We start from the raw sequence: 17008 nt of genomic DNA, 5'->3' as shown, positions 1-17008 counted from the left end.
ATGCAAATTATCACATTTCAGGAACAGTCATTTGCAGGGCATGTGTAAGTGGTCACCAAGGATCTATTAGCTTAAAAAATCAGTTTCTTGAGTTATCTGGGCTACCTATAATTCTTTATTAGAATGTGAGTTCCTTCAAGGAAGAAACTGTATTTGTCATTTTTTGCATCTCTTGCTCTTAGTATAGTGACTGACACATAGTAAATCCTTAATAAAGTGTTTGCTGACTGGGAAAGAGTTTATGAGAGGAAAGGAATGGGAGACAATGAAAATAGCTGAGAAAATGAGACAAGATAGAGGATTATTACTTTATGTCATGGAAAATTCTAGTGAAGGGTTTTTAAGCAGGAGAGGCTTATATATGTTTAAAGGCAATACTGAAGGAAACAGTGAATGGGAAAGAATAAAGATTACAGGGAGAAAGATTATGATTAAGGAGGGAATCTTCTGGAGAAACTGAGAAGGGATTGTCCTGAGTAAGGAGAATCTGGAGGAAAGGAGGGGTGAGAAGAAAGTAAGAAGAGAAAAGGGAGCTCACATGGAAAGGGCTAATTGTTTCAGTAAGATTAGCTGCAAGAGAAAGTAAGGGGTTAGGGATATGAGATAGAAGAGAAGTTTAGAATAGTTTCTGTGGAGAGATTAAGGAGCAATCAAAGGACTGCCTTGCTGCAATAAGGACCCAAGTGAAATTAGATAACATAAATTTGTAGCAGTTCAATCAAAAATTAGAAACCAGTTAGGAAACTATTTTAATCATCCATGAGAAGGAAGTGGCCAAGCTTAGAAGGGTAAAAAAGAATGAAAAATGAAACCACTGGATTCAGCAATTAAGATTCCATGATTACATTCATAGGATTATAGATCTAGAGCTTCCAAGGCCATCAAGTCCAGTTTTCTTAAATGATGCACTTGCCAAAATCACATAGAAAACAGGCATCATTGAGAAACCAATTTCAGTAGCATATTGGAGTCAGAAGTCACATTACAATGGATGGGGAAATGAGTAGATGGTAGAGAAGAATGATGAACACTCTTTTTTTATTTGTTTATAGGTGAAAGTGATCAGTGATGTGGGACAGTAATTTGTTGCTTTAAAATTCTTTTAATCTAAGCCATAAATATATGAAAAAAAGTTAACAGGATCATTGTGAAGACAGATTATTCCTATGTATGGAATGAAGGGTCAAGAGTCTTTCATTAGGCAACTGCCATTATAGAGGATTGAATTCCATTTGTTGGTATTTATATACATTAAGGGTCTTGGACTTTAAGAACTGGGGTGCTACACCCTCTCCTTCTGAATTGAAACCTCTGTTTTAGACCCATGCATATAGGGGACCAGGCCAGGTTCAACAAGAGGATCCTACTCAGCTAGATGAAGTCGATGCTATAACTTGCATTCCTTTCCTCATTTTATTCTTTTACTCTTTCTCTCCCTCCTCATTAGTAAAAAAAAAAAAGATTAATTAAAGCCTAGATTTTTGACTCATACTTTTAGTCTTCTCCATTCAAGTATTAATATATGATATAAATCAAGTAATGTACTGGTATTTATTTCCTACACAAAAAAGGGTGCTTAACCAAAAAAAAGTCTTTTACAAGCATACATTTACAGAAAGAAAAAATAATACCAACACAAACCTCAAACAATATTAATTACTATTCTACTTTCCATTTTTTCCTTTTTTTAAAACTTCAATATAGAGTCTAAACATTTTACATTGCACTTCACTCTGTACTATTCCCCTCAAGATAAATTTCCTTGGGGCAGCTAGGTGGTGCAGTGAACAGAGCACCAGCCCTGAATTCAGGAGGACCTGAGTTTGAATTTGACCTCAGACACTTAATAATTGCCTTGCTTTGTGACCTTGAGCAAGTCACTTAACCCCATTGCCTTAAATAAATAATTTTTTAAAAAAAATTATTAAAAAAGATAACTTTCTTTTAGCTAGTCAGGTCAAGAACTGGGCTTATTCTTCAGTTAATATATAGTGTTTTCTATCAGTCATCTGAAACTAATGAATTTAGCATCTCTGGACCTCTTGAACTCACAAGTTGCTTCACAAGTCTGGACACCACTAACCCACCGAGTCCCCCTTCTTGAATTGTTGCATGGGAGGTGGAAGGAAAGCTGTGGAAGAAAGATGACTTCTTTCATCCTCCATCATGAGAATGCCCTAAGGAATCCTGATAGGATCTGCAGCAGGGAAAAAGGGAGACAACTGAGAGCAGATTCCTCCTTTTAAAGGTCTGCTGAATCATTGACTCCTCATGTTCAATGCCAATTATAGAAATGGCTTCTTATCACCAAAACATTTGACTTCTTTATTTCTGAGTCACCAGCAGGGCCAGCTTGCAGAAGGCATAGATTTTGTTATCCCCAAAGAGCTCAAGGACTGCCTTTGCTTGGCCAAAAGCAGGGACAATACTCTATATGCATTGTTATACTCTTCCCCAGTTCAATATTTGCTGTTCTCAACAAATTAGCTTGGGTATATTTGTCATATCCCCTATTCTTAACTCTTCTCTAGGGTCATAGTCATAGTGGGGCTCAAGCATGTAACATCACAGTTATTAATATTTTCTTAAATGTCATATAAAAAGTCCCCAAAGACCATTCAGTACACTCCTTATACAGGCCAAATTTAGTAGTCTTTAGGGAGGGTACAGACCTACCACAATAGAATGAAACCAGGACGTGGAAAACATAGTGCACAGCAACCCAATTAGAATTACCAATTAGTACACATGTTCTTGAGACCAAGAGCCATCTGACTGTGTCCCTAAATTTTATTGCAATAAATTTGTTTCCATTACATTACAAAAAAGTCCTAGGATGCTAGTTTGGAGGAAAGTACAGGTTGACGTGTTTTTTTTTGTTTGATTTTGGGGGGGGTCACCAAATTCCTATACAACTATCAGTAGGCTTTATTTCTCTTAACACAATGTGTACAGGACATCACCCTATTCAGTAAAATTGTTATTCTTCCCCCAAATCTCACATAGTAAAGTCCTCTGAGAACTTCACTGTAGGGATGGAATTGTTTTTTACTCTCTAATTAAAAATTTCCAACCCAGGAAAAAAATCAAAGGTTATATGAAAAAGAAAAATAATTCACTGCTATGGTTAAGTTTTTTTTTCCTCCAAGAGAGAAATATAAAATATTTAGTTCTCCTACATTTGAAATTCAGACTAAGGAATAAAAAATGTATTGAATAACTTTAATAAATAATACAAGTACTTCAGTTCCATATTATGGAGTGTGTGTATGTATCTATATGTGTTTCAAGGGGAGATTTAGAGAAAGGAGCAGTACGAGGGAGGAGGCTAAAGGAATGAATGAAAAGCTAGAGGAAATTCTTTGGGAAGATCAGAGGGCTTTTGAGAATTGAAGACAAAGGGAACAATGGATGGAAATGATCAGGAACTGAGAAAGAGAGAAAGAATGATTTAAGACTGGTAATACAGTGACTTTATAAAAAGCTGAATATTTAGGAACATTTTAGTCGATGTTTTTTATAATACTGAGGGTATTCCCCTCATCCTAATTACCTACTCCTGCAGCCTGCATTCATACCTCTCCCAGTCAAAGACCCAAATTAAGTCCTTTCCAGCTCAGTTTCATTTTGCAATACTGACTTCCTATTCCCACCCCTCAACTTTTATCTTAGGCCAGCACCTCCAGTCTCATATAAAATTTCTATGCTTTCACAAACTAACCCTAATACATCTTGGCCCCTGCCCAGCACAAATCACACTCAGATGCTGCTATGTTTTCAACACTCTTATTCTGTGATCTGGGTTCTCTGGTGCTGATGACAATTCTTTTACTGTCTAGAACCCCATTTTCCATTTTCACTTAGCTGTGAGCAATCTGCTTACTCCCCATCTCTGGGAAGGCTACCGCAAATCAACATATTGATGTGTGACAATCTGCACATTGGGCTCTTTCTCTTGACCAAAGAACTTTCTTTCAATAATGCAGCATGTTGTAGTTGTTCTTGTTTGTGTTGCAGTGGGGTAGGGGAGAGCAAAGGAGGGGGTGTAAGGCAGGCAATTAGAGACACTTAGAAGAGAGCTCTAATCTTGGATTCAGGAAGCCCTGAAATCAAATATTACCTTAAACATCTGGCAATTGTGTGATTCTCTAACCAAGTCAGTTTTCTTTTATGTAAAATAAAGGGGTGGAAGTTGACATCCTCAAAGGACCCTTTCAACCCAAATTCTGTGATTCTCTGACTGTGGAATGAAGCTAAGGATCTGACCCATAACCTGGAGCTTGTTCATTCACTCTTATGAAGAGATGTAAGAACTGAACTGCTTCCTCCTTAGACAGATACAGTCAGGAATAATTTTTCTTCTATAAGGAATTTTGGAGGTCACAGTTTCTCTTATATAAGTAACCCTTCTTCTTATTACCATTGTTACCATATTCCTGTCCCTAAATAACTTATATCTGCAGTATTGTAATAACATCCTTATATCTCCATACCCCTTCTCCCTTCTCTTCAGTCCTCTGGACAGATCAATCACATTGAAGACCTTAAAATGCTTTGTTGTTGTTCAGTCATGTCAAATTCTTTGTGATCCAATTTGCAATTTTCTTTATAGAGATGTGGGAGTGATTTACCATTTCATTCTCCAGCAAGTTTTTCAGAAGAGGAACCTGAAGCAAACAGGATTAAGTGACTTGTCCAGGGTCACAGGGCTAGTAAGTATCTGAGGCAGCATTTGAACTCAACTCTTCCTAACTCATGCCCATACTCTATTGTACTACCTAGCTGCCTACTTAAAAGGCTACTTTTGGGGGCAGCTAGGTGGTGTAGTGGATAGAGAACTGGCCCTGCAGTCAGGAGTACTTTAGTTCAAATCCTACTTCAGACACTTAATAATTACCTAGCTGTGTGGCCTTGGGCAAGTCACGTAACCTCATTGCCTTGCCAAAAAAAAAAAAAGATGACTTTCATGTTATTACTTTCTTCCTAGATCTTCAATGCCTTCCTCTAACTACAAGATAAAATCTATCCTGTAGCTTGCTTATCCTTGTAATCTTTCACGGTATACCCCCTATAATGGCATACTTTTGCCTTAACCATCTTTCTCTTTCAATAATTTCTTACAATGGAATTCTTTGCTCTAATCAAATTTGGAGGGAACAATGTAGTGGAAAGAACCATGGGTGGGGAGTCAGAAAATTTTAGTCATTCATTCATTCAGAAAAAATTCTAGGGATATTTATTAAGCACTTGCTGTATACAAATACACTGTATTAGGTGTTGAAGAGATATAAAAATAAATAAAATATGGTCCCTTGCTAGTAAGAAGCTCCCAATCAGTGAATGAAATCTTAGAAAACTTAGATGTGATAGACCTTTGGAGAAAACTTAAAGGGGATAGAAAAGAATATACTTTTTTCTTGGCAGTACATGGCATCGTCACCAAAAGTGACCATGTACTAGGGTGCAAAAACCTTATAATCAAATGCTGAAAGGCAGAAATAATAAATGTACACTTCTCAGAATATGATGCAACAAAAATTACATGTAATAAAGGACCAGAGAAAGACAAAGTAAGAACTAATTAGAAATGAAATGACTTTATCTTAGATAATAGGTGGAATAAACAGCAAATAATAGAAATAATCAATAATTTTATCCAAGAAAATGATAATAATGATACATCATATCAAAATTTATGGGATGCAGCCGAGGCAGTTTTGAGGGGAAACTTTATATCTCTAAATGCCTATATGAATAAAATAGAGAAAGAGTAGATCAATAAACTAAAAAAAAAGCTAGAAAAAAGACAAATTAAACAGCCCCAATTCATGAGCAAAAAACCCAAAATAATAATTTGCATGGAATGCATGTTAGATTTTCTAAGTTTATCCCTAATAAATAATCTCATTGATGTTAATTTTCTTTGGTGTTTTTAAGCAGTATTATGGATGGAACATATCACCCAGAATTTTCAGTCAATCTGTGGGATGTGTTTTGTCTATATGATGCAGACTAGTTATTATGCTCCTGCCTTTATACTGTTGTGTTGTCTCTTTGTTATTTTGTGTTTGCTTTCATACTTCCTGCCTTTGCCTGTCATATTTATGATGCACATTTCCCCACTTTCTAAGAAGTTAAAAATCCAGAGACAGGCCACATAAAATTGCACTGTAGGCTGCACGTAGCCCATGGGCTGTATTTTTGGATAGCCCTGATCTATGTGATGCTGGGCAAATCATTGGTCAAAATATGTACGTAAAATGCATGTAAAATGACTGTTCCTTGCTGAGGGGAGGGGAGTGGGAAGGGAGGGTAAAGGGAAATTTTGTAACTTGGAAATATGCATGTGTATATGGCTGGAAATTAATTAATTAATTATTATTAAAAAAGAAGCTCCCAGTTGAATAGTCCTAACACTATTATGAATCATAGAATCATACAAATAGAACTTGGATGAACCTTAGTGGACATCTAGTCCAATTTCAACCCCCCCCCCCCCAATTTTACAGATGAAGCAAGTGAGGACCATTTATTTTAAGCAAGCTAGGTTCTCTATCTAAAGCTAATGCTTTCTCTAACGTAGAACAAAGTCTTGAATAAATGACTTGCCTGCTCTGGACCTTAGTTTTCTCACTAATGAAATGAGGGAGATGGACCAATTGATAATAACAACATGCATTTTATGATTTATAAGACATTTTAAGATATTTACTCTCACCTGAATCCCATAACAGCACTCTGAGATGGTAGAGAAAAATTATTTCCATATTTTATGTGTAAACAAATGGAGGCCCAGAAAAGCCATCCCCCCTACTTTGCCTAGATGATAAGGGGAAAGAATGAGAATTCAAAGTTTTAAGTTCAACACTCATTTCACTATATTGGGCTATACCTCAGACTAAATAATCCTTTAGGTAAATATGATAATGAATGTCCACATTCTTGTTTACTCATGATTCTGTGAACAAACCTCATTATAGCCCATCCATGCCATAGCCATTGTCCTTGCCTATGCTCTGAACTCTGTCCTCTCTGAATCTTTCAAGGTCCAGTTTATGTACTAATCAATTCATGAACACATCTTGAAATCTGTGCTATGAACTCCTAGAGAAATTACTATCATTTCATAGTTTTTTTCAAAAGCAGTGTGAGTTAGTTCTCAAACTTTTCGGTTTTAGGATTCCTTTACACCCTTAAACAGATATATGGCTTGTTCCTTCAAATAATAAATAGATGTTTAGAATGATTTCAAATGTATACATATTTGTGTCTAATAGTACTGATCTGGGGGTGGAGGAAGGAAGAAAAAATGGAAAAAATTTATATAGTATTATTATATATTTAAAAGGAATAGCAAGTTTTATGTAATTGATTTGCAGTTTCAGATGCAATTATCTTTTTTTTATTAAACTGTTATGGAAATGCTTTAGTTCAGTTCATAAATTAAAAAATTAAATAACAATTTTTGAAAATTATTGATGAGCCCAAAGAGCTTTTGTTTATTTGGGTTATATCCAGGGCAATTTTAGAGACAGCCAGAATTGACAGGAGTGAATTGTTAAATTTTCAACATGAGCATTTACACCTCTGAATCCAGAAGGACTTGATTTATATTTTATCGACTCTCTAGACATAAGAAATTGATAGAAAAATGTTAATAATGCAGATTAAACTTATTGCTAGCTATAATTGAATTGTACACAGAGCTGGTTATTAGATAATTGCCAGCACATTATGGTTATATTTACCTTATATGAAATCACAAATGCCAAATTAAAAAAAATTCACATACAATAACAAGAAAAAACCCATTATATGTTTAAAAAATAAAGATTTTTTTTGCAAGGCAAAGGGGGTTAAGTGACTTGCCCAAGGCCACACAGCTAGGTAATTATTAAGTGTCTGAGACCTGATTTGAACCCAGGTACTCCTGACTTCAGGGCTGGTGCTTTATCCACTGTACCACCTAGCTGCCCCTAAAAAAATGAAGATTTTTTTATGGAAAATAACTATATTTCCTAAAACAAGAAACATTTAGGTAATATAAGTGCCAGTATTTTCCACATTTTTGCAAATTTCTTTAATGTTAGGTTTAATAGAAGTCAGCTAGATTCTCATTTATAGTTCTGTATTCAATTGTTATGTGTTGTTTTGATTGAAGGAAACAAAGAAAATCTGTTCTTGTAAAGACATGTAGTTGTAAAGGGGAGATGTATTTTAATAAGCAAACCATTTCTTAATATTTTTATTATGAAAATAGTTTCAACTTCATAGACCATATGAAAGGACCTCAGGGACTTTGGGGGATATGTAGCCTGTACTTTGAGAATTGCTCAAAGGATAAAGGATAAAGTCAGCAAAAATTGTGTTTCAAATTTCAAATTCAAGTTCAAACATTCTGGCACTTACACTTTCAATATCCTTGGACACTCTCCCATAATGTGAATTACAGAGAAGGTAACAGCCTATGTTGATAGAGAGTGTTCCTTATTGGAGGATCTCTCTACTAATTAATTAGGCCCAGTTCCTAATCTATCAGAAATTGTCTTTTATTATTTTGATTCCTTTTTATTTTACCTCTCCTCAAATAAAGTAAAAGCTTTTTGAGTGCATTATTTTTCTTTGGATTTTCCATAAACCTGGCAGGATGGCTTGAGTAGTAGATCATAAATTAGTATTTGTTGATTGAATAATAATCAAATTAATAACGTTGTTTGTTTATCAATTTAACAATTATGTTTAACTGTTTGTGACTCTGGGATTTTCTTAGCAAAGATACTAGAATGGTTTGCTATTTCCTTCTCCAGCTCATTTTATACATCAGGAAACTGAGGCAAACAGGAGTAAATGACTTGACATGGGTCACACGGGTAGTAAGTATATTAGGCCAGATTGAACTCGTGAAGATGAATCTTCCTTATTCCAAGCCCAGTGCTCTATCTGCTATACCACCTACCTACTCATTGAATGGCTACAAAATCCAATAGGGTAATCAAAGAAAAAAATGACAAAAATTTCCCTTTAGGAAATTAAGACAAATAACGGTAGTAGAAAGAAAAGATGATTAAAAGTTGTGAAAGAGTGGTACAAATAAAATGGTGAGAGGAGGCAGAGAGAGAGGTTGCTGCTGGTTGGATGGACTGAGTAAAACATGGAAGAGGCTACTTTTGTTTTTAGTTTTGAAGGCTATTTAGGTCTTAAAGATGAAGAGGTAGGGCATTTTTAGGGAGAGGAAGCCATGCAGGGGAGGTGGGAAATATGGCACCTTTAATAGAAATAGTAAAAATTCTTGGTTAGCTAGAATGCAGAGTAGGGGATAAGACTTGACCAAATGGCAAGGACCATCTTGTGGAAAGCCTTGAATTATAGGATAACATTTATAATATCTACTAAGATATAATTATATGTAATATTATTATAATTATGCTATAATATTAATGATTAGCTTTTTATATAAGACCAATAATTAACATTCAAGAAAGGTATTTTATATATATATATATATATATATATATATATATATATATATATATATATATCATCTCATTTGATGCCAAGCCAATGAGTTTGGGTGTATCACTAAGTTGATAAACAGGGAGTGAGGTTTTGAGTTGTTAGGAATGAAAGAGAAGTACTTTTTAAACAGCATTCTGATTTAATTTAATGGAAGTTTCAACATTCCCATGGGGTAATTTTTTTTGACCAAGAAGGAAATAGTTTAGTGCCATTTTCATCAGGTTCCATTCATTTGGGGTAGAAACTATTTAGTTGAAGATGTCTCCCTCTGGGCTAGGGCACAATTTAAAAAGCAGATGGTGCCTCTTTTACTCCCAAGATATTTCTACATATTTAGGGTGGTAATAATAGACTGTTGGAGGTTTGAGAACCAAAAAGAGAGATGGTATAATTCAAGAGACTAGAGAAAGGTCATTACTAGATGTGTATTAAAATGATTTTATTTGGAAGGAAAGCTTGCATGTATGTGTGTTTGTGTGTGTTTGTATATACCCTGGGATCACTTAGTGTAGTAGTTGATATTTAAGATGAACTAAAATGTTTACTCTTACTCCTGTGAATTATAAAGGGTTCTTAGGAGGTGCAGTGGATCCCTGGGCTTGGGGTTAGGAAGACCTATCTTCCCAAGTTCAAATCTGATCTCAGACACTTCCTTGCTATGTTTCTGGGAAAGTCACTTAACACTGTTTGCCTCAGTTCCACATCTGTAAAATGAGCTGGATAATGAAATGGCAAACCATTGCCAAGAAAACCCCAAATGAGGTCACAAAGAATCAGACACAACTGAAGAACAATACAGTGCATTAAAGTATTCACTTATCATTAGTGTTTCAAAGCCTACAGAGAAATATCTTCCCCTCCTATAGAAATGAAAGAAAGGGAGAGCTATGATGTTTGCACCATCTTCTTTTGGCAGGATTTCTCAGAAAGGTCCTTACTTAGACCTTAGGAATGCTTCATGGCATTAGGAATTATGGAATGTTTTGAATGAATATTTCTGCTGAAAATAAATAAATAAATACACATGCTTTGGAGGGGTATCTTGGCAAACCTGGCATGCTTTGCCATTTCTTTCTCTATCTCATTTTATACATGAAGAAATCAAAGCAAATAGGGTGAAGTGACTTACCCAAGGTCACACAGCTAGTAAGTGTCTGAGGCCAGATTTGATCTCTGCTATTCCTGACTCCAGACCTGGCACTAAATCCACTGTGCCATTTAGCTTCTCCACACATGTATATAATGGGACTAAGCCTAAGATTCCAATGAGAGAGGGAACTCCCAGGTAAGGAAATTCCTTGTATAATTATTGGTCAGAACCTTCTCTGAAATTTATGGTTAGATAAGTGTTTAGAACACTGAAAAGTTAAATATCTTGCCCAGGATCACATAACCAGTATGCATCAGAGGCAAGACCCAGTTCTTCCTGGAATTAGGGCCAGCTCTCTATTTATAATGCCATACTGATGTGTGTGTGTATGCTTCTGTGACTATACATGCAAATGGTTATCTTTTAGAAAGGGTTCACTTCAGGCCTTCCCAGTGGCTGACAGATGCATTAGATGATCTTTTAATGTCCCTTCTAGTCATAACATCTGCCTAAGACTTTTGTAACATGAACTACTATGTATTATTTGTCTTTTTATGCATATTCTTTAGTTTCCCAATTGACCTGTAAAACCACTGAGGTTAAAAGCACAGTCATATACCATTTTGTTTTTCCCTTTCCTAGATGAATTATACCAGTGGTGTCAAACTCAAACAAAAACAGATTCCTGAAGACCCATATTGATTTAGAAAACTACAAAATAATATCTATGTTGAATTATATTTTCTTTATTTTATTAAATATTTTCCAGTTACATTTCAATCTGGTTCACATTCAGGAGTTTGACTAAGAATTTAACATCTCTGTTTTATACATTTGGCTTATAAATCTCTGTTAAGGATCAAAGTATAATTCCCTTGTCATGCTCCAAGATTCCTGTCAAGGGAATTTTTTCATATAATGACCTTACTCCAAATTCCTTGAAATAGAGTGAAGTAGATTGGGTTATTATCACTATTTCTTTTTGGGGGCAAGGGAGGGGAGGCACTAAAAATTCCACTATATCTGAAGCCCTATTATGTGGTGTTTATATACTAATAATTCTTTGTATCCTTTGTATGTGGTCTACAATATGAGCTATATCATTCATGCTATTATTTTATGTTCTATGTAGAGACCTCATGACTCTGGATGCATTTAAAATGTGTTTTACATTTGCTAGTTACTAAATGTTTGTTTTTGCCTGAGTCTCCTCATTTGTAAAATGAATCGAGAAATAAATTGCAAGTTACTTTAGTATTCTTGCCAAGAAAACCCTAAATGGGGTCACAAGGGGTTGGACATGACTGAAACTAGCCCAGCAATATAAACAACAACACCAACAAATATGCCAACTAATGAATATTTGTGATGTATGTTTATAGTTGTGCCTGAATATCTATTGAATTGACAACTCAAATCACCACCAGCATTGCCTCAAATGACATGATCATGAAGCCTAATGGAGATATCGTTATCCCAAGATCTGCTTTCCAGATCTCCAACTCTGCTTCTAGTTCAGGCTGTGTAGTCTACATTGAAAAGGGAATAATCAATGTAAAGCTATAGCCTTCCAATCCTTTATATAATTACTGAAGTCATAGCTACTCAACCCCCCCCCCAAAGAAACATCTTTTTAGTTTTTTTTTTCTTTAGGTTTTTGCAAGGCAATGGGGTTAAGGCCACACAGATAGGTAATTATTAAATGTCTGAGACTAGATTTGAACTCAGATACTCCTGACTCCAGGGCTGGTGCTCTATCCACTGCACCACCTAGCTTCCCCCCTAAAGGAACATTTTTGCCATCAAAGTCCTAGGTCAGAGGTTTCAAAATCATATAAACTGACATGATTTTATCAGTGGAAATGTCAGTTAAGAAGAAGCATTACCATTTACTTTGTCCACCCTAAAGACCATAGGACCATTACATATTACTTGTAACTGAATGTGCATTTTGTTACACATAAGAATGTAAACTCTCTGAGGACAAGGACTATCTTACTTTTATATCCACATTCCTTAGCAGAGTAGTTTTCACATAGTGAACACTATAATAAATACCTTTTCATTGATTCAACTGACTTGTAGATAATTATAAAATGCTAATAGGGGACTATTGTAGGAGTTGTGGGAGTTTATGGGGAACATATATCCTGTTCTCTTTGGGAACTATATTCTTGATAAGTATATACCAGAGAAGAAGCTTGTTTTAGTTTTTAACAGCTTATTATTAAATTTTCAATGCTAGTATTTACATCTTGGAAATCAATAAACCTACAAATCAGGACTTGATTTATTGATTGTCTAGGCTTAAAAAAGTAATGGAGGGAATGTTAATAGAACAGATAAACTTAAAAGTGTGTCATTTTTGTTTTGGAGGCAATCAGGTTTGAGTGATTTGTCCGGGTCACATAGCTAGCAAGTATCTGAAGTCATAAGGTTCTTCTGATTCTAGAGTCAGTGTTCTATACATCTTGCCATCCAGTTTTTTGCTTTGATAGTCAGCTATTCAACATTTATCAGGCCACCACTATGTACCTGAGCTCAGCAGGAGACAGTGTTATCCTAGCATTGAAAAGATCTACCTTCTGCATGACCAGTTTCAGAACACTGTCAAATATCTAATATAGGATAAAACACAAGCCGGAGACTAGGGAGTCAGAGCCAGGTCCCTTTAGTTAATCACTTACTGATCATGCCTTGACAAATACTAATACTGAATTACCTGAGTATCTACTTCCTTTGTTCTTTACTGATTTTCAACCTTCTTGACCTCTCTGAAACACATGACACTATGGAACACCTTCTCCTCCTAGATACTCTCTCCTCTCTAGGTTTTCATGATTCTGTTCTCCCCTGGCTTTCCTTCTTCCTATCTCACTGCTCCTTCTCAGTTTCCTTTATAGGAATCTTCTGTGTCATATAGTAATCATTGGTATCCCCTAAGGTAGTCCTCTTCTTTTTTTTCTTTGTTCTACTTCTCTTGGTGATCTCATCAGATATTATAGGTTCAATTATCATCTCTATGCAGATGAATCCTTATCTCCAGAATCCTGATATTGTTCCTGAGTTCTAAACTTACATTGCCAATTGCATTTTGGACATCTCAAACTAGCTGTCCAATGGGTATTTGAAACTCAATATGTCCAAAAGCAGAGCTTGTTTTCCTTCCCAAACTCATCCCTCTTCTAAACTTCCCTATGGTGTCAAAGACACCACTATTCTTTCAGATTCATAACTGTCTTTTAGACATATCACACTGTATGTCCAATTTAGGCATCTGATACTTAACATGTAAAAACTGAATTTATTTTGTCTATTTCCCATCCCAAACCACTTCTGAATTTTTTTATTATTCTCAAGTATAGTACTATCGCTCCAGTTACTTAGACTCACACCTTGAAGTCAACCTTGATTCCTCCCTCTTACTTACCCATCATAAACAACCTATTGGCAAATCATATCATTTCTAACTTTCTGTTATCTTTATACCTTCCTATCCATTCACATATCTTTATCCTAGTTCAAGTCCTCTTCACCTTTTGTCTGGCTTACTGAAATAACAGTCTCCTTAACTCAAATCTCTCCATTCTCATCCATCCTCCACTCAGCTCCCTCTCCCCCCATACTTTAGTGATTCCCTATTATCTCCATTTCTTTACTTGACCTTAAAATTCTGAACATCTTGTCTCTTATTGTCTATCCAGTCTTCTTTATTTCCCTCCAGAAATTCTATAAGTACAAAGGTCTCCTTGCTGCTACTCAAACAATATTCTTTATTTCCTGACTTTGTGCCTTGAATTTGATGTCTCCTATTCTTGAGAGGGGGACTCTGTCTCCTCACACCTGTCTGTTATTATTATTTATTCTTGCCTTTTTTTCAAACTTCAACTCACATCTCATATTCTGGAGGAGGTCTTTTCAGGTCTTCTCAGGTTCTAGTTCTTTCCCCTCTGAGTTTCTTTCATTTTCTTGTTCTCTCTCTCTCTCTCTCTCTCTCTCTCTCTCTCTCTCTCTCTCTCTCTCTCTCTCTCTCTCTCTCACACACACACACACACACACACACACACACACGTATTTATACACAAAATACACAGTTTGTGTTTGTTTACTCATGAAATTCTTGAAGGTAGAAATTTCTTTTTTGGATTTCTTTGTATTTTGAGTGCTGAGATAAGTTCTGGTCTATAATAAGGATATAATAAATGCCTAATGACAGACAGATTAAACTCTATCTAGAGGCAAGTTTGTTCCTGATATTCCAATCAGGGAGATATTAAGAAGTGAAAGAAAATAATAAAACTTTATATCTCCAATGACCATCAGTGCAAAAATATTAACTAAAATATTAGCAAAGAGAATATCAAAGTACATTAAAAAAATTATCAACTATGACCAGGTTGATTTATCACCAAATACAAAGTTGGTTCTACACCCAAAAAACTATAACAATGGGTTTTTTTATAACAAAAATCATGTAATTACTATATATCAAAAGGTGCAGAAAAATTTTATAGATTGCAAACTCATTTATGAACACTCAAAGTTATAGAAATAAATAGATCTTGTTTTAATATAGTAAATATTATTTATCAAAAATTAAGACCTTGCATTATCTCAAAAGGAAAAATATGAGTGTTTTCCTTTTCAATAAGGTATTGAGTAAAATATGACTATCTCTTGTTACTACTATTAACTCATTTAGTTTTAGAAATTTTAAATAAACTATATTGAATTGCTTTCTGTCAGGGGGAGGAGGGAGGGAAGGGAGGGGAAGAAAAAAATGTAAAACTCAGAACCTTGCAATGATTATTGAAAACTATTGTAGGATGTAGTTGGAAAAATAAATAAATATTTTTTTAAAAAGAGAAAGAAATGTTATTTAAAACAGTAGCACTGGAAAAAATTGCAAGAATAGGCAAAGACAAAGGCAATTATTGCCATTTGTAGATGTTAGAATGATTTACCTAGAGAATACTTGACATTCAGTGAGAAATCAGTTGATATTCTTTACAACTTCAGGAAAATAGTGGCACCAGAAATAAACCCACAAATCATCATCCATTTTATTGCAAAATTCAGCAAGAGGCAAAAGGAAAATAAATTTCATTCAGAAATAATTCACTATCTATTTACCACCTGAAGTTTATCCAACAAAAGACAAATTCAAAATTTATATGAACATAATTGCAAAATATATGAATATAATTGAAGAGATATTAATTGCTTATGGTGGGACCATGCAATATAATAATCATGATAATACTATCTAAATTAACATAGATTTAGTGCCATATAAAACTGTCAAGGAATAAGTATAGAACCAGACAAAATAATTCATCTAGTTGAAAGAAATATCAAGAAACAAGAGAAATTATGAAGAAATAGGAGCTAGCTATAATAGATTTTAAGCTATACTATAAAATAACAATCCCTAAAGCTGTTTAGTATTGATTAAATGGTAAATAAATTAATCAATGGAATATATTTGATATGCAAGATGCAGAAGTAATCAAGAATACTAGCAGGAATAGTTAACAGGGAAAAAAATCTGATATAAAAGATATATAGGGGAATTAACTCAAATATGTAAGAACAAGATCAATTCCCCAACAGATAAGTAGTTAAAAAGTTGCTTCAAATGACTAGATATTAACAAAATGAAAATTATAACAGCTCTAAGGTTTTACCTCATACCCATTGGTTTAACAATGGTGAGAAAAAATTTATAATTTTTGAAGAGATTTTTAAGAATAAGTACATTAATGATCTATTGATGGAATTGTAAATTAGTACAGAAATTCTGGATAACATTTGGGAGTTAAATTCTAAAAGTTTATGCATACAGTGAATGAAGTTATCACTGCTTTTAATTCAGATGATCTGAGGAAAAATCTTGTTTCTTATACTTTCTGTCTATGTGATCTTGGACAAGAAGTACCTTAAACTTCTTAGTCTCAATTTCTTCTTCTGTAAAATAAGATGATTGGACTAGGTGATTTTTGAAATTGCTTCCAAATATGGACCAATGATCTATGATCCTACAATTGATTCTTTGACTTATCAATAGCATCATATACCTTAATGAGGTCTAATACAGGGGAAGGATCCATATGTGCAAAATTATTTAAAAGTATTTTTGATTTTTATAAACCTTATAAAGTAAAACTGTGCCCATCACTGGGGGGATGGCTGGACAAACTAGCATATTAATGAAGTGAAATATTATTACACTTTAAGAAATGACTAATATGCTAGATTCAGAAAATGTGAGAAAACTCTTACAAATGATACAGAATTAAATGAGAAGAAACAGGAGAGCAATTTATAAGATGATCACAATATTTTAAAATATCACAAACTGATTGATTTATGAAGTCAAATGTAGGAGGGACATCAGTGGGT

At 34.6% G+C, this 17008-nt stretch overlaps 1 long non-coding RNA gene across 1 annotated transcript in view; it reads left to right on the top strand.

Moving 5' to 3' along the window:
* LOC141520198 (uncharacterized) overlaps positions 1-17008 on the top strand; it is a 31301-nt gene that overhangs the window by 10889 nt on the left and 3404 nt on the right. The gene's annotated exons all lie outside the window — the stretch shown is intronic.

Source organism: Macrotis lagotis, chromosome 1 (assembly GCF_037893015.1).
Source record: "Macrotis lagotis isolate mMagLag1 chromosome 1, bilby.v1.9.chrom.fasta, whole genome shotgun sequence".
NCBI classification, from domain to species: Eukaryota; Metazoa; Chordata; class Mammalia; order Peramelemorphia; family Peramelidae; genus Macrotis; species Macrotis lagotis.
This window is presented reverse-complemented; position numbering and strand designations above follow the sequence as displayed.